Source organism: Phacochoerus africanus, chromosome 11 (genome assembly GCF_016906955.1).
Source record: "Phacochoerus africanus isolate WHEZ1 chromosome 11, ROS_Pafr_v1, whole genome shotgun sequence".
Classification (NCBI taxonomy): domain Eukaryota; kingdom Metazoa; phylum Chordata; class Mammalia; order Artiodactyla; family Suidae; genus Phacochoerus; species Phacochoerus africanus.
In genome coordinates, this window is record NC_062554.1 from 90,842,967 (window position 1) to 90,861,943 (window position 18,977).

Sequence of the window (18,977 nt, forward strand, 5' to 3'; positions counted from 1 at the left end):
TCAGCCTGTTGGAAATGTCAAGAAGCGATTTCAGTTAAAACCCAGACATTCTAAAGGGGTTTCACTCAGGGTGATATTCAAAATATCAGTTTCCAGGAGTTCCCATCATGGCTCAGTGATAGCAAACCCAGCTAGTGTCCATGTGGATGAAGGTTCAATCCCTGGCCTCAATGTTGTCTTGAGCTGCGGTGTAAGTCAAAGTTGTGCCTCAGATCTGTCATTGCTATGGCTGTGGCATAGGCTGGCAGCTGCAGCTCTGATTGGACCCCTAGCCTGGAAACTTCCAAATGCTGTGGATGCGGCCCTAAAAAGACAAAATAAAATAAAATGAAATAACAAAACATCACCAATCAGAATGGCACCAAAGTCTCACCCACATTGGTTCATCTGAAAAGCAGAGTGCAGCTTTTATTTTTGTTTTCCCTGAAAGGGAACTTCATGTAAAATTTCTCTAAAAATAAGACAATGTGGCCAAACCTACCCATAAATTTTTTCAGGCTAAACAGATTCAAAACCTTTGTTTCTTTTTCTTTTTTTCTTTTTAGTGGGAAAAGATTCAGTGGGATCCTTAACTCACTGAGTGAGACCAGAGATCGATCCCACATCCTCACAGAGGCATTGGGTCCTTAGCCTACTAAGCCACAAGGGGAACTCCCACAAAGAGATTCTACTCCAGTCAAAAACAGACAGAAATATAATGTTGAAAGAGGGAAGGGAGCCCTCTTCTCCCACATGGAGCCTGAGTAACAGAGAAAGCTGGTTGGCAATGAGAGAAAAATGAAGCACACCCAGGCAGAAGCACATGGAAGAGGCTCACCTGATTCGAGAATCAAGTCTTTTCCCAGGGTCCATCACCTTTCCTCCCTTTCTGCAACATTTCCTGCATCCTCACTGAAAGTTTGCCAGTTGACTGAAGGTAGCTTGAATTAGTTTCTTGCAGTTAAAGAATTTACCTAGAAAATAGCCTGCCAAAATACTCACTGCAGCATGATTTTTGACTTAGAAGCAACCTCAGTGTTCAGCAGCTGAAGAATTGTTATCAGTGCTGGCATACATAGGTGTGCAGCCTTTTAAACCATGTGTTATGTGGACCGCGTAGCAACAGGGTTAAAGCATTGTTAACTGACACAAGGACAAAGCAAAATTTTAGGGGCATTTGGGCTACAACTCTATAAAAGTATGTCGAAATATGGATAAAGCCTGGAAGAGAAAACAGACTAGCAAAGGTAGATGTGAAAATATGAGTTGGTAAATACCTAACATTGAATGTGGCACTGGTAATGGAAAACTAAGGATGTGAGTGGCCTGTTAAACTGACTGGAAAGACAGCAATTCAAATCACCTATGAGAATTCAAGTTTGGGTGATTGTAAGTATTTCATTGTGGCTCACAGGTTAAGAGCCTGACTAGTCCAAGAGAATGTGGGTTCAATCCCTGGCCTTGCTCAGTGGGTCAGGGATCCAGCATTGCCATGAGCTGTGGTATAAGTCGCTGGCCCTATTCGGATCCCGAGTTGCTGTGGCTGTGGTGTAGGCCGGCAGCTGTAAGCTCTGATTTGACCCCTGGCCTGGGAACCTCCATATGCTGTGGGTGCGGCCCTTAAACAAAACAAAACAAAAAAAACCACAAGGCTGAATGACTTCTTTTGAAGCAAGAGAAAAGGGACTGTAGAAGTGCAAAAGTGAGGTGCTGGAGAGAGCAGCAGGACGACAGAAGCTGGCTCTGGAGACAAGGAGAGAACAAATGCAGGGACAAAGGACTTATTAGGGTAGAAGTCATAAGAAAACAGAAGATCCTGTAAGCGAGAGAGTGCAGAGAGAGAACATAGCCAGCGAAGAACTCACAGAAAATGCCCATCTGAGATGACAGCACCAGGGGACAGAGGCAGCCTGGTAGAGCAGAAAGTTCAGGCAGAGGGAGAAGCAGGGCTGTGTGAAGTTACTCAAAGCTCCTAGAGTTCCCGCTGTGGCACAATGGGATCGGAGGCATCTGTAAAGTGCCAGGTCACAGGAGGTTTCTATCTCTGGCCTGGCACAGTGGGTTAAGGATTTGGCATTGCCACAGGTGCAGCATAGGTTGCAACCGGGGCTCAGATCTGATCCCTGGCCTGGGAACTCCGTATTCCACAGGGTGGCCAAAAAAAGAAAAATATAGTCCAAGCAGGCCTGTATTCAGAGGTCTAGGGAGCTTAGGGGAATAGGGAGACCCTCCCAAGCATGCCCTCAGCGCCCTCTGTCTGTTCAGCTACCTACAGAAGCACCTCTCATGGTTGCAGTTCAATTTCTGAAAGTATTATATGACCGATAGTGTCAGATTCTGCAGAAAAATCCTCTAAGATGAGGAGTGAGAACAAAGCTTTTGCTTGTGAAAATTGGGAAATCACAGGTCACAATTCCAGAAGACAGTTTTGTCAATTTGAAGGGATATACACTTGACCTTCAGGAACTAAGGGTGGGGGTTGGGATGAAAAGCCAAGATGGAAACATTTTTTTATCTTCCACCCTCCCCCCACCTCCTTGCCTTAAGGCTGTAGATAATCACCTTGCCTCAAAGACAAACAGGATTTTCACAGCTGAAATGAGAAGAAAGAGAAACAGTCAAATTCAGGTCTTTAGAAAACATTTCTAAATAAATAAATGTTTTCTAACATTTCTAAATGTTTTTCTGGGCTGTGGGATGGAAATTCTGTGAAATTAGATTGTTATGATCATTATACAACTACAGATGTGATAAATTCATTTGAGTAATAAAAAAATGAAAAAATAAATTTAAAAAAACTGCAAAAAAAATAAATAAAAGGAGTTAACTACTAAAAAAAGAAAAAGAAAAAAAAAAAAAGAAAAAGAGGAGTTCCCGTCGTGGCGCAGTGGTTAACGAATCCGACTAGGAACCATGAGGTTGCAGGTTCGGTCCCTGCCCTTGCTCAGTGGGTTAACGATCCGGCGTTGCCGTGAGCTGTGGTGTAGGTCACAGACGCGGCTCGGATCCCGAGTTGCTGTGGCTCTGGCGTAGGCCAGTGGCTACAGCTCCGATTCAACCCCTAGCCTGGGAACCTCCATATGCCGCAGGAGCGGCCCAAGAAATAGCAACAACAACAATAACAACAACAAAAGACAAAAAAAAAATTTAAAAAACTGCAAAAAAAATAAATAAAAGGAGTTAACTACTAAAAAAAGAAAAAAAAAAAAAAAAAAAGAGGAGTTCCCGTCGTGGCGCAGTGGTTAACGAATCCGACTAGGAACCATGAGGTTGCGGGTTCGGTCCCTGCCCTTGCTCAGTGGGTTAACGATCCGGCGTTGCCGTGAGCTGGGGTGTAGGTTGCAGACTCGGCTCGGATCCCGCATTGCTGTGGCTCTGGTGTAGGCCGGTGGCTACAGCTCCAATTCAACCCCTAGCCTGGAACCTCCATATGCTGCGGGAGCGGCCCAAGAAATGGCAAAAAGACAAAAAAACAAAACAAAAGCCATCAGATCAAGGCAGGCCTGCCTGACTAGTGGAAGTGCGAGAATTGCCTCAGGTCATTGGGTGGGGGATGGGATGAGGCCTGCATTCAGATTCAGATCAAGGGCAAGAGTTTGAGGACCACCCTTCTGCGGATTTGAATGCACACCTTACCAGATACCAAGGAGGAGCCTGCACTCCCAGAAAAGAAGAGGCGGGCTTTTCCAACCCCTACTCCCCTTGGATGATAAATACTCTGCCTCAGAACCATGAGATTGTGGGTTTGATCCATGGCCTTGCTCAGTGGGTTAAGGATCTGTCAATGCTGTGGTGTAGGTCATAGACGTGGCTGGGATCCTGTGTTGCTGTGGCATAGGCTGGCAACTGTAGTTAGCCTGGGAATCTCCATATGCCCTGGGTGTAGCCCTAAAAAACAAACAAAACGAAATGACTAAAACCTATTTCTCATCCTCCTAGGGAATAGGAGAAGCCTAAACAGTAGGAAATCATCTCAAAAGGAATATAACCTTTTACTAGGGGGAGTGTGAAAGGGTGGTAATATTTTTTTATTTTTATTTTCTTTTTGTCTTTTTGCCTTTTCTGGGGCTGCTCCCATGGCATATGGAGGTTCCCAGGCTAGGGGTCCAATCAGAGCTGTTGCCGCCGACCTACACCACAGCTCATGGCAACGCCAGATCCTTAACCCACTGAGCAAGGCCAGGGATCGAACCCACAACCTCATGGTTCCTAGTCGGATTCGTTAACCACTGAGCCACGATGGGAACTCCAGGGTGGTAATATTTTTTAAAAATAGGTTGTGTTTTTTCTCTTGTTTGTTTCGCTATACATTCGTTATTTATTCATTTCATCCAACAAACAGGTATTAAGTGCCTGATGTGAGTCAGACATTATTTGAAGGACAAGGAGACATAAAGAAGACAACGTTTCTGCCTTCATGGACTTTATATTCTATTGGGGAAGGCAGTCAAGAATAAAAATAGCAGCAGATACTTAGGGGGTGCATTCCACATGTCAAATCCTTTTCTAAACCTTTCCATATAGTAGCTCATTTTATTTTTTTATCACAACTTATATGGTAGGTGCTATTATTATCCCCATTTTACAAGTAAGGAAACCAAGGCATAGGCAACCTAAGTAAGTTGTCCAAGTGCACACAGATAGGAAGTAGCAGAACAAGAATTTGAACCCAGGAAGTTGAATTTTTTTTAATGCCCACACCTGTGGCATATGGAAGTTCCCAGGGTAGGGGTCAAATTGGAGCTGCAGCTGCTGGCCTACGGCACAGCCACAGCAACATCAGATCTGAGCCACATCTTGTGGCAATGCCAGAACCTTAACCCACTGAGAGAGGCTAGGGATTGAACCTGAATCTTCACAAAGACTACATCAGGTACTTAACCTGCTGAGCCACATCGGGAACTCCTAGAGTCCATGTTTTTAATTGACATAGATTGGTATAGATATGGGTATGGATTTGGGTTTGGCCATGGAGATGGAGAGGGAGATAAAAGCAGAGATATAGAAGTGGGCAGGAGACTTCCAAGTAAATCATCTTGAAAGGTACTTAAAATTTCAGTAGAGGAAGCCAGATGAGAGACAGATGGATAGATAGATACATGCCATAAAGAAAGCATTGTGCGGAGTTCCCGTCGTGGCTCAGTAGTTAATGAATCCGACTAGGAACCATGAGGTTGTGGATTCGATCCCTGGCCTCGCTCAGTGGGTTAAGGATCTGGCATTGCTGTGAGCTGTGGTGTAGGCCGGTGGCTACAGCTCCGATTAGACCCCTAGCCTGGGAACCTCCACATGCCGAGGGAGCGGCCCTAGAAAAGGCAAAAAAAAAAAAAGGCAGTGTGAAAGAAAGAGAAGAAATGTGTGTGTTGGGGGGGATTGGTTTGGGTAGGGTGGCCAGGGACAGTGACTTTGGACTTGACTAGAGCAGAATCCCAAGGCCTGCTCAAGCCATAAGCCAGTGTGGTCATGAGTGACCAGGTCCCAGGTGTTCAGCAGGACCCAGAGCTGTAAACAGTCCCATCACAACATTGACTGATCCCGAGGGCAGCACCCACAGCAGCAAAGACCAGCTGGAAAGCAAAAGATTCATCTGGGTCTGTCTGCCTCCCTTCTGGGACCATAAGCGCCTCCCCACATATGCCATGGGGAGGAGAAGAGAAGCGGAGCAGAAATCAGAGAGATGGGACCTTTTCACAAAAACAGACTCAGTGTTCATCCCAAAAGCTTGTTCCAATTATTGAATCTGAGTAAATTTACTTGACGAAAATGTAAAATTCCTTAAGCACATCCAGCACTCTTTAGCAGAACACGGGCTCTTAAGGGAATGCAGATCAGCAATGGAAACAAATCTAGACCAGCTCTGCTCTCGATACAGCATTTGTGATGCTGCTTACCCCCATTCAAAGGCTACTTTGGCAAGGAGAGGAGAAGGGACACAGGATGGATAGCAAGAGAGGCTAAACAGGTTTATTGCTTTCCTTTAAGGCAGAATGGTCGTGATTGCACAGATGTTTAGTCCAGGAAGGGGTAGGAAGGAAACACATGCTTAAATATATGCTGGAGAGAACAAAAGGATTAAGCACTCTTTCACTGTAATTTTTCTAAAGCTTGAAGCATGATTTAGGAGAAGCCATTTGTGGCATTGCTGCTTTCAATTACCCAGCACAGATTTGGATGGGCCTGACGGCAATTTCCAGGCTTCCAAATGTGGGTCACAAATAGTGTTAATCAGGAAGGACACTGCAATCAAATGGCTTCACACATTTATCATCATTTCTACAAAAGGCATTTATTAGCAACCACCTGCATGAGGTTCAGGCAGCCTGGGCTTCATATGTAAAAAGGTAAGAAATTACAAATCCTACCCTCTTGAAATTTAAACTTGGCAGTGGTGATTTGAACAATCATATAAATACACAGCAGAACAAAGGTGATCTGCAATTATTTTCTTTCCCAGGTCTCCACTGAGATTCAGCCACGGAGAAGCTAGAAGCCCTTTCCACTTAGCAATTCTGTACACAATGTTCACACTACTTGAAACTACAGAGTAGTTTCACTGTCCTGAAAATCCTCTGTGCTCCACCTACTCATCCTCCATCCCCACAAACCTCTGGCAACCACTGATCTTTCTATTGTTCCTATAGCTTGGCCTTTTCCAAAACACCATATAGTTGGAATCATACAGCAGATAAACTTTTCAGATTGGCTTCACTGTAGTATGCATTAAGTTTCCTCCACATCATTTCATAGTTTGGTGGCTTATTTCTTTTTAACATGGAATAATATTTCATTGTCTGAATGTACCACAATTTACTTATCTATTCATCTATTGAAGCTTGGTTCTTTCCAAGTTTTGGCAATTATGAGCATGTAAAACTGCAATAAACATCCCTGTGCAAGTTTTTGTGTGGACTTAAGTTTTCAGCTAATTTGGGCAAATATCAAGAAGCGTGATTGCTGGATTTTGTGGAAAGAGCATGTTTGGTTAGGAACTGCCAAACTGTCTTCCATTTCGCATTCCCACCAGCAAAAAATGAAAATTCCTGTCATTCTATATCCTCACTAGCATTTGGTGGTATTGGGGTTTTGGAATTTAGCTATTCTAGTAGATATGTAATGGTATCTCGCTGTTGTTTTAGTTTGCAATTCCCTAGTGACATATGACAAGGAGCATCTTTCCTGGTGTAATCCCATCACTATTACTGTATTCTAGTCACTGGAAGAAATTCACCAGGTCCAGCCCACACTTGGAGAGAGGAAATGACACAAAGGAAGGAAAAGCAGGAGATGGGACCATTGGGGACCATCTCGGAGGCTGCCCAACATAATGAAATTCAGAACAGAATGAAGGAGAGGAACTGGCAATGCTTTTGAGGAGTCTTGCTATAAAGAGAAAAAGAAATGAGGGGTTAGTTGCAGAAGAATGAGGAGTTAATGGATGTTTTATTTGTTTTACAGCAAACTAAGTCATGCTTATCAATAAAGGTGATGTATTTGGTATATTGAATATAAATATGAAACAGAAATCTATTTTATACCTTTATTCCTATATTTCCTAGAGGTTTTGTGAACAATAACACTCAGGTTTGTAAGCAAAAAACCTGAGAGAGGATTTTTTTTTTTTTAATAGCCTGTTTTGTACCCACTTGTGAGTCAGAAACAAGTACACCTGTATCCCAGGACTTCTAGGATGCTTACCTGTACACCCTCTAATTACTGAGATCCACCATGTTTCAGCAATCATCAGCTTCTATTTAGGCAGGTGAAACCAATAGGCCTCAGTAAGCACAGGCATTCTCTCTTGGCTTGAAAACAAGCCTACAGCTGCTTGGAAAAAGCAGCCTGCTGGGCAGAACCTGCCTGTGGCAAATGGCCCAATGATGACAATTAAAATATTACCCAACTGAAGTGATCACTTAAATCATAAATAATGCCTGCAGTTGCTTTATCTCCTGACTCTGTACTACAACAACACAATGAAATGTGCACTAGACACAGAGACAAAAGAAGATGAATGGGCCAATTAATTTGCAAAAGCAAATGTCCCAGATCTGCGTCTGATGTTAGTCCACTGAGAACAAATGAGTCTTGGCATCTCCTGGATATAAGGATCAGACAACTGCAGGGCTTGGGAGGGGAATAAATAATGTACTTTCTTCCCACCTTCAGAACTCCAAATAAGACACAGAATGAAAATTAAAGTGTTAGCTTTACTACTGACAAGACCATGTCTTCAGAGCTGAGTCTGTTCTACTTTCCTCGCCAGTCTAGACTTTGGTTGCCCATTACTTTATATTGATCCTGGGCAGCAGCAGGGGAAGAAAAAGAACATGAATCTTCACAGCTAACAGCCTTCTAATGGACTTGCTCTTCTTTGAGAAAGATGAGCCATTGGACATCACCTGCCATAACAGACATGCAGGCCAAAAATTTTAAATGAGTAAAACACAGGAGCATATTATTGCAAGGTTATTGAGATATGCTATTTTTTATTCAGTTTGGACTATTGAAAAAACACAAAGGTTAAGGGAGTGACACTTATAATGTACCCAACTGAATGTACACCAAACCAAGAAAACCCTCAATGGCTTCAAACGGTCAGTCCTTACCCCCTGTTTTCCCTTCTCATCAGAGAAAATAATAATCTGAAAACAAGGAACAGGCGGAGAATGGACACCAACAAGCCTACACAGGTTTGCAGGCTCTCAAAATACATGTTAGAACAGGATTTTATTGAAATTCCTTCCTCTTATGAAAGGGAATGAATAAAGGGTGGACAGAGGCTCAGGGCATTGTTCGCCAGAAGTTCCTCCACAAAGAAACATGGTATGGGGAGGAGAGGTGGGGAATGGGGGATGGGGGTGAGGTTCCCCAGCAGCAGCAGCAAAACTACCCAGGGAAGAGTGTCTGACACCTCCCAGGGGCTGTGGATGCTTGCTCTACAAGTAGTTCATCACATGTGTGAAAGGCAGACCAAACACACACCAAGAAAGGAAATCCAAGAGATACCCTGTGACTCAGTGGGTTAAAGATCTGATGTTGCCACTGCTGTGGCTTGGGTCACTGCTGTGGTGCAGGTTCAGTCATTAGTCTGGGAACTTTGCATGCCATGGGCATGGCCAAAAAATTGAAATTAAATTTTAAAAGAAAGGAAATGCAGCAGGTTTTACCAAGCTTTATAAATCCAGCAGGTTTTATTGCACCAAGTTTTAGACCATGTACTATGAATGCAGGGATAAATTCCTATTCAAGGTGACCCAGGAAATCTACAGTCTGGAATAAGACCCCACCACAATGATTCTTGAAGAGTTTTATAGTGTGAAAACTCAACTGTGGGAGATAAATGTCAAATCTGTTTCCCTGGAGTCATTTCCCACTTACCCAGTATGCTCCAGGCACTAAGCTGAATTCGAAGGATCCAGTAAAGCAGGAAACCTAGTCTTCATAGACCTTATATGCCATCATCACGGCAAGACTGCTTTTCCAGAACACACCAAGGGTGGCTCTACTCCACCACAAATTCTGTATGATCTATAATGCCCCTCTACTCGATGATTCTTCTCTCTTGGCCTCTCATATATATGATGTGCAGCCAGCCTCCTGATAATAATGCTAGACTCAGTCTAGGTACCCCTTCCTCCAAGAAGCCTTCCCTGATCCATTAGCAGGTTGGGCTCGGTGGCTTTGTGCTATGCCTTTGGCACACTGTCCGGACTTTTAGGGGCTAGTCAACCTTACTCTATGTTCTCTGAAGGCAGAGGCAGTTTCTCATTCAACTTCACAGGGCTCAGTGGTGCCTGAGGATGGGCTCTCTGAAATATTTGTAGCACGAAACAGTCCCTCCAAGCCAAAATGATCTCCAGTGCTCCAGTACCTAGGAAGCCTCAAATCTCAAAATTCCAGGGACAGGTTAAAGATGAAATCAAAGGTAAGAGCAAGGCTGGGGACTGTGAGTGCTGTCTAGCAGTGCTTCTGGGGGCTTGTAGGCCACCCTGGGGGAAAGCATGGGATACTTGAAGTGGGGAGAGAAGAGATGGGAAGAAATACCTAACGTCATTGGAGTGCCAGGAGCTTTGCAGAAACCGCAGCGAGGTAAACAGCACACTTGGGGAGGTGTTTGAGATCCATTGGTCCCAAGGCCCGAGATGGGGGAGGCCTGAGCCGCCGCCCGCCCCGCGTGCCCCTAGGCCGCCGGCAGGGGACGTGCGAGGGCCTCCAGGGCGCCCCTGGCGGGGCGGGTTCTGGGCCGGGCGGGGCGCTGGGGCAACTTTTTGGTTGGCCGCCTCCGGGTGCTGACCGCCCAGGCTCCTTTTAAACTGGATCTCTGCCGATTCCTCCCTTTTCGGCTGCGGCGTGCGACTCAGTAAGTAGCTTCCCACAGTTTCAATACCCGGGCCCTCTACGTGCCCTGGGATCTCTCCAGTGGCACTTACCTGGGGGCGCCCCTCCTTATCCCCGAGCCCGCCCTATCTCGGCCGCTGGAGTTGGGTTCCGCCTCAGCTTGGCGCCCCCTTGGGAGAGGCCTCCCACCCTCTAGGGGAGTCAGTGCGAGGACCCCTCGTGGTGTCGGGGACCCTTCCTTCAGGGAATGACCCCACTTGGCTCTGAGAGCTCCCCTTTTCCACCAGGATCCGAGGCGCCCGGCACCTTCTGTGCCTTCGAACCACCCCCCTCCCCGCCCAAGGGTCCGGGCCACATGAAGCTTCAAGCTCCTTTTGCAATGAAAGAAACATTCCTAGAATGGAACTGACGTGAGGCACAGCCCGGGACAATGTCCGGATGTTCGGCACACGCGGGGCCCCAGCGTGCCCGGTGGCTCTGACGACCCGGACGCGGCCAGTTTAGGAAGCGGATGAGATCACTGGCCTGAAACAATTTAAATTCTGGTGTTAGCAAGAAACGGGGGTGATTTCGCCCACACAGACCTCCGCCCCCGGCCCAGTCGCAAACTCCTTTCATTTGCCGCTTCGCGCAGCCCTGAGCTTTTTTAAAAAGGGTCTGGAGTGAGCCTTAAGGCGAGAGCCTACAATTTCCTCCCCCAGATTTCGCCATTTCAGGACTGACAGTGCGCTAGGCAGCATAAGACCCTTTTCCAGCGTTTTCAGGGTGAGCCCCGTCATGGTTTTCTGTCCTGGACAAAAGTCGGAACCATTGGGGTTCTGATTTGTGTGGCCAAGATAAATATGCAAGTCTGCCCTAGAGAGAGTTGTCTCTAGGAAGTGTTTCTAAGTTTCCCTGAGGCTCTTTTAAGCGTTGTATTGGTATACATTAGTATAGAGAGGGTTGTTCCTGAATTTAATGAAGTTTGTAAAGATCTAATCGTTAGAGCTATTATTGGTACCACTTATTAATCCTCCCTTGAAATATGCTTGTGGGGTGTTTTCCATTTGCCTCACTTATGAAAGACCCTTTCAATGATGAGAAAGTATCTAATTTTCTGTTTGGGAAACTGAATGGGAAATCAATTTTTATCCTGCATTTAAAGAGGAAATAAAGTGTAGTAGCATTGCACTTTTCATGCATCCTGGGCATCCTCATTTCAGCCATGTATAGGGTTGGAGCACAGGCACAGGAAGATCTTCCCTGCCCTGACTAGCTCCGTCTCTAATGAATGGCACTACAATATACGATGGTCAGGCTTTGTTATTTATTTTTTAACACTTTTATTTATTTATTTTTGTCTTGAGGGCCGAACCCATGGCATATGGAGGTTCCCAGGCTAGGGGTTGAATCGGAGCTACAGCTGCTGGCCTACACCACAGCCACAGCAACTTGGGATCCATACTGTGTCTTTGACCTACCACAGCTCATGGCAACGCCAGGTCTTTAACCCAATGAGCGAGGCCAGGGATCGAACCCTTTACCTCATGGTTCCTAGTCAGATTCACTTCCATTGCACCGCAATGGGAACTCCAGGCTTTGTTGTTTTACCTTTGGTTTAGATGTTGGGGATTCCTGTAGAGCCAAACATTAAAAACAATTCCCTCTAGGAGGAGAAGCAAGGGCTAAGAGCCAGGCAGCCTGAGCCAGTGTCTATTTAAGGACTGTTCTCTACTCACTGGGTTCTGCCTCTGGGTAAACAAGTTTCATAGTTAATTTGGTTTTCTTTAAATGTCGAAAGTTTGTTTCCAGGAGTTTCCTTCATGGCTCAGTGGTAGCAAACCCAACTAGCATCCATGAGGATGCTGGTTCGATCCCTGGCTCCACTCAGTGGGTTAAGGATCCGGTGTTGTCATGATCTGTGGTGTAGGTTGCATACACAGCTTGGATGGGATCTGGTGTGGCTGTGTCATGGGCTGCCAGTTGCAGCTCTAATTGGACCCCTAGCCTGGGAACCTTCCATATGACACAGGTGCAGCCCTAAAAAAAAAAATTTCCTTTTTTCCAGGTAGATACTGTTGCCAGTAATGTTATTTTTTCTAAATTGATATTCTTCCATGCTTGTATAAAAAGGAAAAAAAAGTTGGAAAGATGGTAAACACACACACACAACCATGAAAAGTTACCATAAGATATTAACAGTTTTTCTTACTTCCATATCAGGCTTGGTCCAGTTTAAGATGCTGACAAAATTCAGGTATGGATTAAACAGAGAGAATTTGGCTTGAGTTATTTTCTTAAATGAATTGTTGGCCAAAGATGAGAACTCGAATCTGAATGGATATCCTTCTGCTCTGATGGGTTAAAGGATTTACCTGAGGCCATCCTAATGGGAATTTAGTAAAAAGTATGTTTTAATGGAGGGGGGGAAGCTGCTAATAAACAGGTAATTTATTATGCCAAGAAAATGGTTTTTTGTAAAAAATGGATAAATGATTGGCATAATAGTCTTTCAAAATGTAATTGCTGTTCTAATTATCCACCATGATACTTCTTTTCCAGGGCTGGTGCTTAGAAGCAGCTTTTCAAGGAGGTATGGTATATTTGAACATGTGAAATATATGGAACAGAGTTTTTTGCTTTCTCTATCCCTTTTATGGTGGTGGTAATTAACTTTGATCTCTCTGACAAAATGGATCAATAGATTGCTAAGGATCAGGGAAAAGTTTGTTGCATAAGTTTCAAGGGGTGTGTTCATGAGGAACTATTCCTACATTTTGATTTAAGGTTGGTTTCTGCATTTGTCAAATTTCAGTGTTTTACTGAATGTAAATTCTTCAATAAACATGACTTAAAACTTACCCTATGTGGCATCTTAATGACATTTCCTGTGAAACTGAAAGATGATAAAAGTGCTAAAAACAACATCACTTTGGGGTCAAGTAAGTGACTCATGCATGCAACAAATACCCAAGAAACAGAATCAAAAGGTATGTGTTCACTAACCTATCAAGGATATACATTTTCTATATGGATATTTCAGGCAACAGCATACCCTCACTGTCTTCTAACAGCTGCATTTTAAATTTCATCTGGCATAGTGAGTGGTATGGCGCTTTTCCCTCAGTCTCATGTTTGCTAGTGGCCACACAGTAGCAGGAAACAAGTGAACATTATTACCCAGCAAAATTTAGAGCGACTTTGACTAAGCCAGAGAGTTAAGGAATAAGTGAGGTTCTAGGTGCTGAGTAATTAATTGGGTTTGAGTTAGTCTCAGATGTAGAAAACCACACGGATTACTCCTGGGAAACTCTGGGAATATTCAAGGGTGCTTTTGAAAGGAGGATTGGGCAAAATGTTGGTTGTGTTTTTTCCTGTGGGTAATAGGTCTGGCCACAGTGGCCCACCCCCCCCCATGACCATAGATACTGGCAACTGTGTTGTGCTGTCTTCCTTGTAGGAGCAAAGCCTTCAGATGCCAACTTGGGCTTCCAGGTTTGGTAGATAACATGCTCCCTTTCCCCCCAGCCTCCTTCCTTGTGCCATGGCAGTGCAGTATCTTGGTTGAGTGAAATTTAAGATCACTCAAGGAAATGAGTTGTAGACAGTACCCTGTTCCTGCAGTCAACTTTTTTTGGCATAGCACATTGCTACATGTTGAGCAGACCTAGAGTAAAAGTATACCGTCATGACTACTGTTAAACAGGCCATTCTTTTGTGTGTAAGTGCTCGGAGAAGTGGAGCAAACCTGGAGCTGAAGTGTTTCCAGAGGATTTTTTAAGGGCTACACCCCTAGTTCCCAGGCTAGGGGTTGAATCAGCTGGAACTGCCGACCTGTGCCATAGCCACAGCAAAGCCAGATCCAAGCCACACCTGCAACCAACACCACACAGCTCTGAACCCACCGAGCAAGGCCAGGGATCGAACCTGCATCCTCATGGGTACTAGTTAGATTGGTTACCCTGAGCCAGGGTGGGAACTCCTAACAGGTTTTAACCATGAAGCTTAGTTACTTTTTTGGTTGGCTCTTAACATGCATAGAGATAAACCTTTTCCCTTGTTCACTTTCTTTTGGCTGTCTGGGAGTGACTCTGGATCACAGGGGCTATACTCTTTTGTCTTTTTTTTTTTTTTTGTCTTTTGTCCTTTTTAGGGCCACACCTGAGGCATATGGAAGTTCCCCCAGGCTAGGGGTCTAATCAGAGCTGCAGCTGCTGGCTTACGCCAGAGCCACAGCAATGCCAGATCCGAGCCGTGTCTGCAACCTACACCACAGATCATGGCAACACTGGATCCTTAACCCACTGAGCGAAGCCAGGGATAGAACTCGCAACCTCATGGTTCCTAGTCGGATTTGTTTCCACTGTGCCACAATGGGAACTTTTTGTGTTCCTTAGTGACATCTTTTTGTCTATGGTTAAGCTATAAAAAGAATTACTGGTTTTGAGTCACACTTGGAATACATATACCTCTTGAGATTGCCTGGGAATAAATAAAAGGTTCAATACTGCCAGGAGAATTATTGGTTGTCCTGGCCAAATACCTGATAAATGATAATACCTGATAAATGATAAATGCAAGGACTTTTTAAAAAGGTTCCCACCCTAAAACATACATTATTGAAACTTGTCAATTTCAAAAACTCCTGGCTAGATGACAGCTTGTCCTTAGAGACACAGCTCAGAGGTCACTTTTGCCATGAAGCCCTTCTTGATCCCCACTCCCTCCTGCAGACTGCAGCCCTCACCTGGGACCCCCAGTGCTGTGGTCACATTCTCATTACCTCCCTAGCCCCTGAGCTCTATGAGGGGCCTGATGCAGAAGGGGGCTCACAAAAATGTGAAGATGAAACATCAAAGAGATGAAAGAAAACACAGGCCATGTGTCCATCAAGCTCATTTTCTCTGTCCCTCTAGGAGCAGGGCTCCAGCATCAACAGGAGCCTGACTGACCTGCTCTCACCCTCATGCTCATTTAGACATTATCAGTCTGGATTTTTTTTCATTTTCAAAAATTTTTTTTAACTTGAAGTATATGTCATGATGGTGCCTCTGAGTAATGAGAAACGTAGTTACCACTTCAAGAGTGGGATCCACCTGTTGGATCTGAGCTGATACTGGACAAGATGGAAACATAAGAGGTGGAAAAGGAGGAGCTCAGGGGCTGGGCCTCAAGCTTCAAGAAGACGGGAGATGAAGAGAAAGGAGGCAGGTGGGGCTGCCAGGGCCTGGGTCAAGTCCAGGGGGGCTCCCAGTGTCACATCCTGTCACTTTCTGCTGTACCCGCCTGGACACGCAAGACTGTTTCCCATGCTGCATCACACCTGCAGGCCTTCGCATGGCTGGGTCCTCCACCAGGAACACCTCCACTTAGCTGGCAAAGCTCCTCGCCCTCCAAGACGCTGCTTTTCTGTAGGACTTGTCCTTGACCCTGCCAGAGCACCCATCCCATTCATGACTCACCGGCTCTGTACCTGGCTCTCCTGGTTGCAATTGCCTGACCACTGAATGTTTACCTGGGACATGATCTGCCCTTCAGGACCAGCTTAAGAGACCAGCAGACCTAGGTTATAAACTAAGTCTGTGTGACCTTGAGCAAGTCCCCTATCCCTTTAGAGGGTCCATTTCTCACTGTAAAGGGATCTGGCAGTGGCCACCTCACAGCAACACTGAGCTAATTGAGCTGCCAGAGGTAGAGGTGGGGCTGGGGCTGGGGCCCTGCTGCTGTTGCCCTCACTGCTGATCCTGGGACCATGACTGCTGGCGTGGCCAGGGTTTGCTGAATGCCTGGATGCAGCAATGCATGAGGGAGTGTGAGAAGGGTGAGGGTGCAGCTTTGGAGCCAAAAGACATAGCATTGCAGGGGGCATTTTCCAGAGCCCCTGGTCCTGGGCCTCTCCCACTCCCTCCTACCCCTTCCTGGCTGCCTGCAGAGGGCACATGACCATCCTCTGTTTTGGCGGCTGCACTCCGAGCCCATTTATTCCACCCACCCAGGGGTTGGGGAAGGTGGTGTCAGGATAGGCTCCATACTGCTGTGGCCCCATGTTCCTTGTGAAGCAGTGAAGCTCCATCGGGCTAGAGGAAGGACTGCACCCAGATGTCTCCAGGGGCCAGGCAAGGAGAGGCGGGGGGGGGGGGCGGGGGGGGGGAGAGAGCCTGGGCCCAGGGGAAGCTTAGGGAGTGGTGGGGACTGCGCAGAACTGGGGATACAATCTCCACCCAGAGGAGGTTCCCACTCAGTCCCAGAAGAGCTTTGCCCTGGGGGAACGCCACCCAGAAGGCTGAAACTTCTCATTTCATATCAAAACAAACAGCTAGAACCCTGAATTTAGTTGGAAATCTTCTAGTCTTTCAATGTTAGAATTTAAAAAATCTGAATTTGTCCTTGGGCCTGGTTTGAGGCCCTTGTTTAAGATTCTTGGAGTTCCTGTCATGGTGCAGTGGTTAATGAATCTGACTAGGAACCATGAGGTTGAAGGTTCGATCCCTGCCCTTGCTCAATGGGATAAGGATCCACCGTTGCCGTGAGTTGTGGTGTAGGTTGCAGACGAGGCTCGGATCCCATGTTGCTATGCTATGCCTCTGGCATAGGCCAGGCCTCTACAGCTCCGATTAGACCCCTAGCCTGGCAACCTTCATATGCCACAGGAGCAGCCCAAGAAATGGCAAAAAAGACAAAAAAAAAAAAAAAAAAGGAAGAAGATTCTTGAGCGAGGGTGAGCCAGGTGGCCTCCCCGAGGCAGGGTCCAAACAGGATGCTCTGTGACTACACAGCTCCCCTGCCCCCGCCCCTGTGCCCATGACCCCACCCGGTGCCTCCTTGTGAACAGTCAGAGAACCTCTTTATCCCCAGGAATCAGCTCCTGGTCAGGGTATGGAGGGGACAGGGCTCTTCCAGGCCTGCCCTCTCCTTGATCGGATCTGCAGCCTGGGGAGCTTTGAGACCACCCACCCTTCCTCCTCCCCCACCCACAACCCAGAGCCCTGATCCAGCCCTCTGCATACCAGATGAGCCTTGCTCTGCACTCTGAAGTGCTGGAGTTGGCCTCCTCCAGAGAATAACCCTGTGCAGGAGAGTGAGTGTGCCTCCCCTGCAGCCTGAAACCTGTATTGAGCACCTGCTGTGTCCTTAGTCCCAGGTTGGGAGCTCTGGGGACTGCAAGGGCCTGGGTATCTAACCACAAGAGACCAAATGAAGCAGATGAGAAGGCTGTGATGTCGAGGGCTTTCAAGAGGACAGGAGGATCCATCTGATGGGGAGGAGGGCAGATGACTGGGGTAGCCTCGGAGCATGACCATGATGTGATCCAGTGGGGACAGGGGACAGGAGTGCTCAGTAGAGCAGGATGTACAATGGCTCGGAAGGCGTGGGGGGCGTGGACGGTATGTGACCCTGTCCTTGTAGCAGGCCTCCATCCCCTTCCTCTGTCATGTTGGGGCTGCTGATGAGAACAGCTCTCAGTGAGCCCTCTGGGGCCTTGTCCCTGGTTCTCTGTTACAGATGAGGACACTGAGGCAAGGAAGTCCTGCCAGCACTCAGGCCCCATGGCAGATTGTAAAGGGAGGACTGGCTCTATGCTGCCAGCAGGGGTGCAGGCCTGGGATGGATGTTGAAAGCAGTCTTGATGTGCCCAGAGCAAAGCATATGTGCCACACATCCCCACAGCTGATCCTTGACAAGCAGCGCAAGTGCCATCCAGCAGCACCTTCTGTTCCTGTCTGAGGCCTTTCCCTCCTCTGTGAGAGTGGCTTGGAGCAGGTCTCAGCATCCCAGGAAGTCTGAACAGAGTTTTCATGGCTTGGGGGAAGTCCCTGTTCCGCACAACTTGGATTCCAGGTTGTTCCAACAAGGAACAAAAGCACCTGCTCAGTGTTTTAGCAACAAGGTCCTCCCTTTACAAACCGCCCATCACTGGGAAGTGGGAGATGTGAACTCCAGAGCACGTGACCCTCTGACCGATGACTTCAGGGAACTCATGCCCACCTTCCTCCACCCTCCTCAGAGCCAGCCTCCTAGAAGGGGGATTAGGGATCCATGGTCATGTACAGCTTTATCAGAACACTGCCCCACCCACTATTGGAAACACATGTGTGAGAGGCAAATCTCAAGGGCCTGGACCCCCATCTTCCATAAAGCAAAAGTCAGGGCAACAAATAGGGGAGAAATTACTTTCAGATCATATATCTGGTAAGTGGTAAATACCCCAAACAAATAAAGAACATCTACTACACAACAGCCACACAAAAAAAAAAAAACCACAACAACAACAGGTATATGAAGAGAGGCTCAACATCACTCATCATCCTCACACCTGTCAGGAGGGCTGTTATCAAAAAGACAAGAGAGGAGTTCCCGTCATGGCTCAGTGGTGAACGAATCTGACTAGGAACCATGAGATCAAACCATGAGATTTTGGGTTCGATCCCTGGCCTCGCTCAGTGGGTTAAGGATCCCGTGTTGCCATGAGCTGTGGTGTAGATCGTAGACACGGTTCGGATCCCACGTTGCTGTGGCTCTGGCATAGGCCGGCGGCTACAGCTCTGATTAGACCCCTAGCCTGGGAACTCCATATGCTGTGGATGTGGCTGTAGAAAATACAAAAAAAAAAAAAAAAAAGACAAGAGATAACAAGTGTTGGCAAGGATGTGGGGAAAAGGGAGGCCCCCAACTGGTTCTGG

General features: G+C 46.5%; 1 long non-coding RNA gene and 1 other non-coding gene across 2 annotated transcripts; both read left to right on the forward strand.

Annotated features, from left to right (window-relative positions):
* The first annotated feature begins 10,278 nt into the window (after positions 1–10,278).
* LOC125111643 (uncharacterized) lies at positions 10,279–13,157 on the forward strand. The gene is made up of 2 exons (XR_007130912.1): positions 10,279–10,339; positions 12,520–13,157. It is a non-coding gene; the product is annotated as an uncharacterized LOC125111643 (long non-coding RNA).
* Positions 12,607–12,680, forward strand: LOC125112287 (small nucleolar RNA SNORD93). The gene has a single exon (XR_007131085.1). It is a non-coding gene; the product is annotated as a small nucleolar RNA SNORD93 (small nucleolar RNA).
* Positions 13,158–18,977: the final 5,820 nt, after the last annotated feature.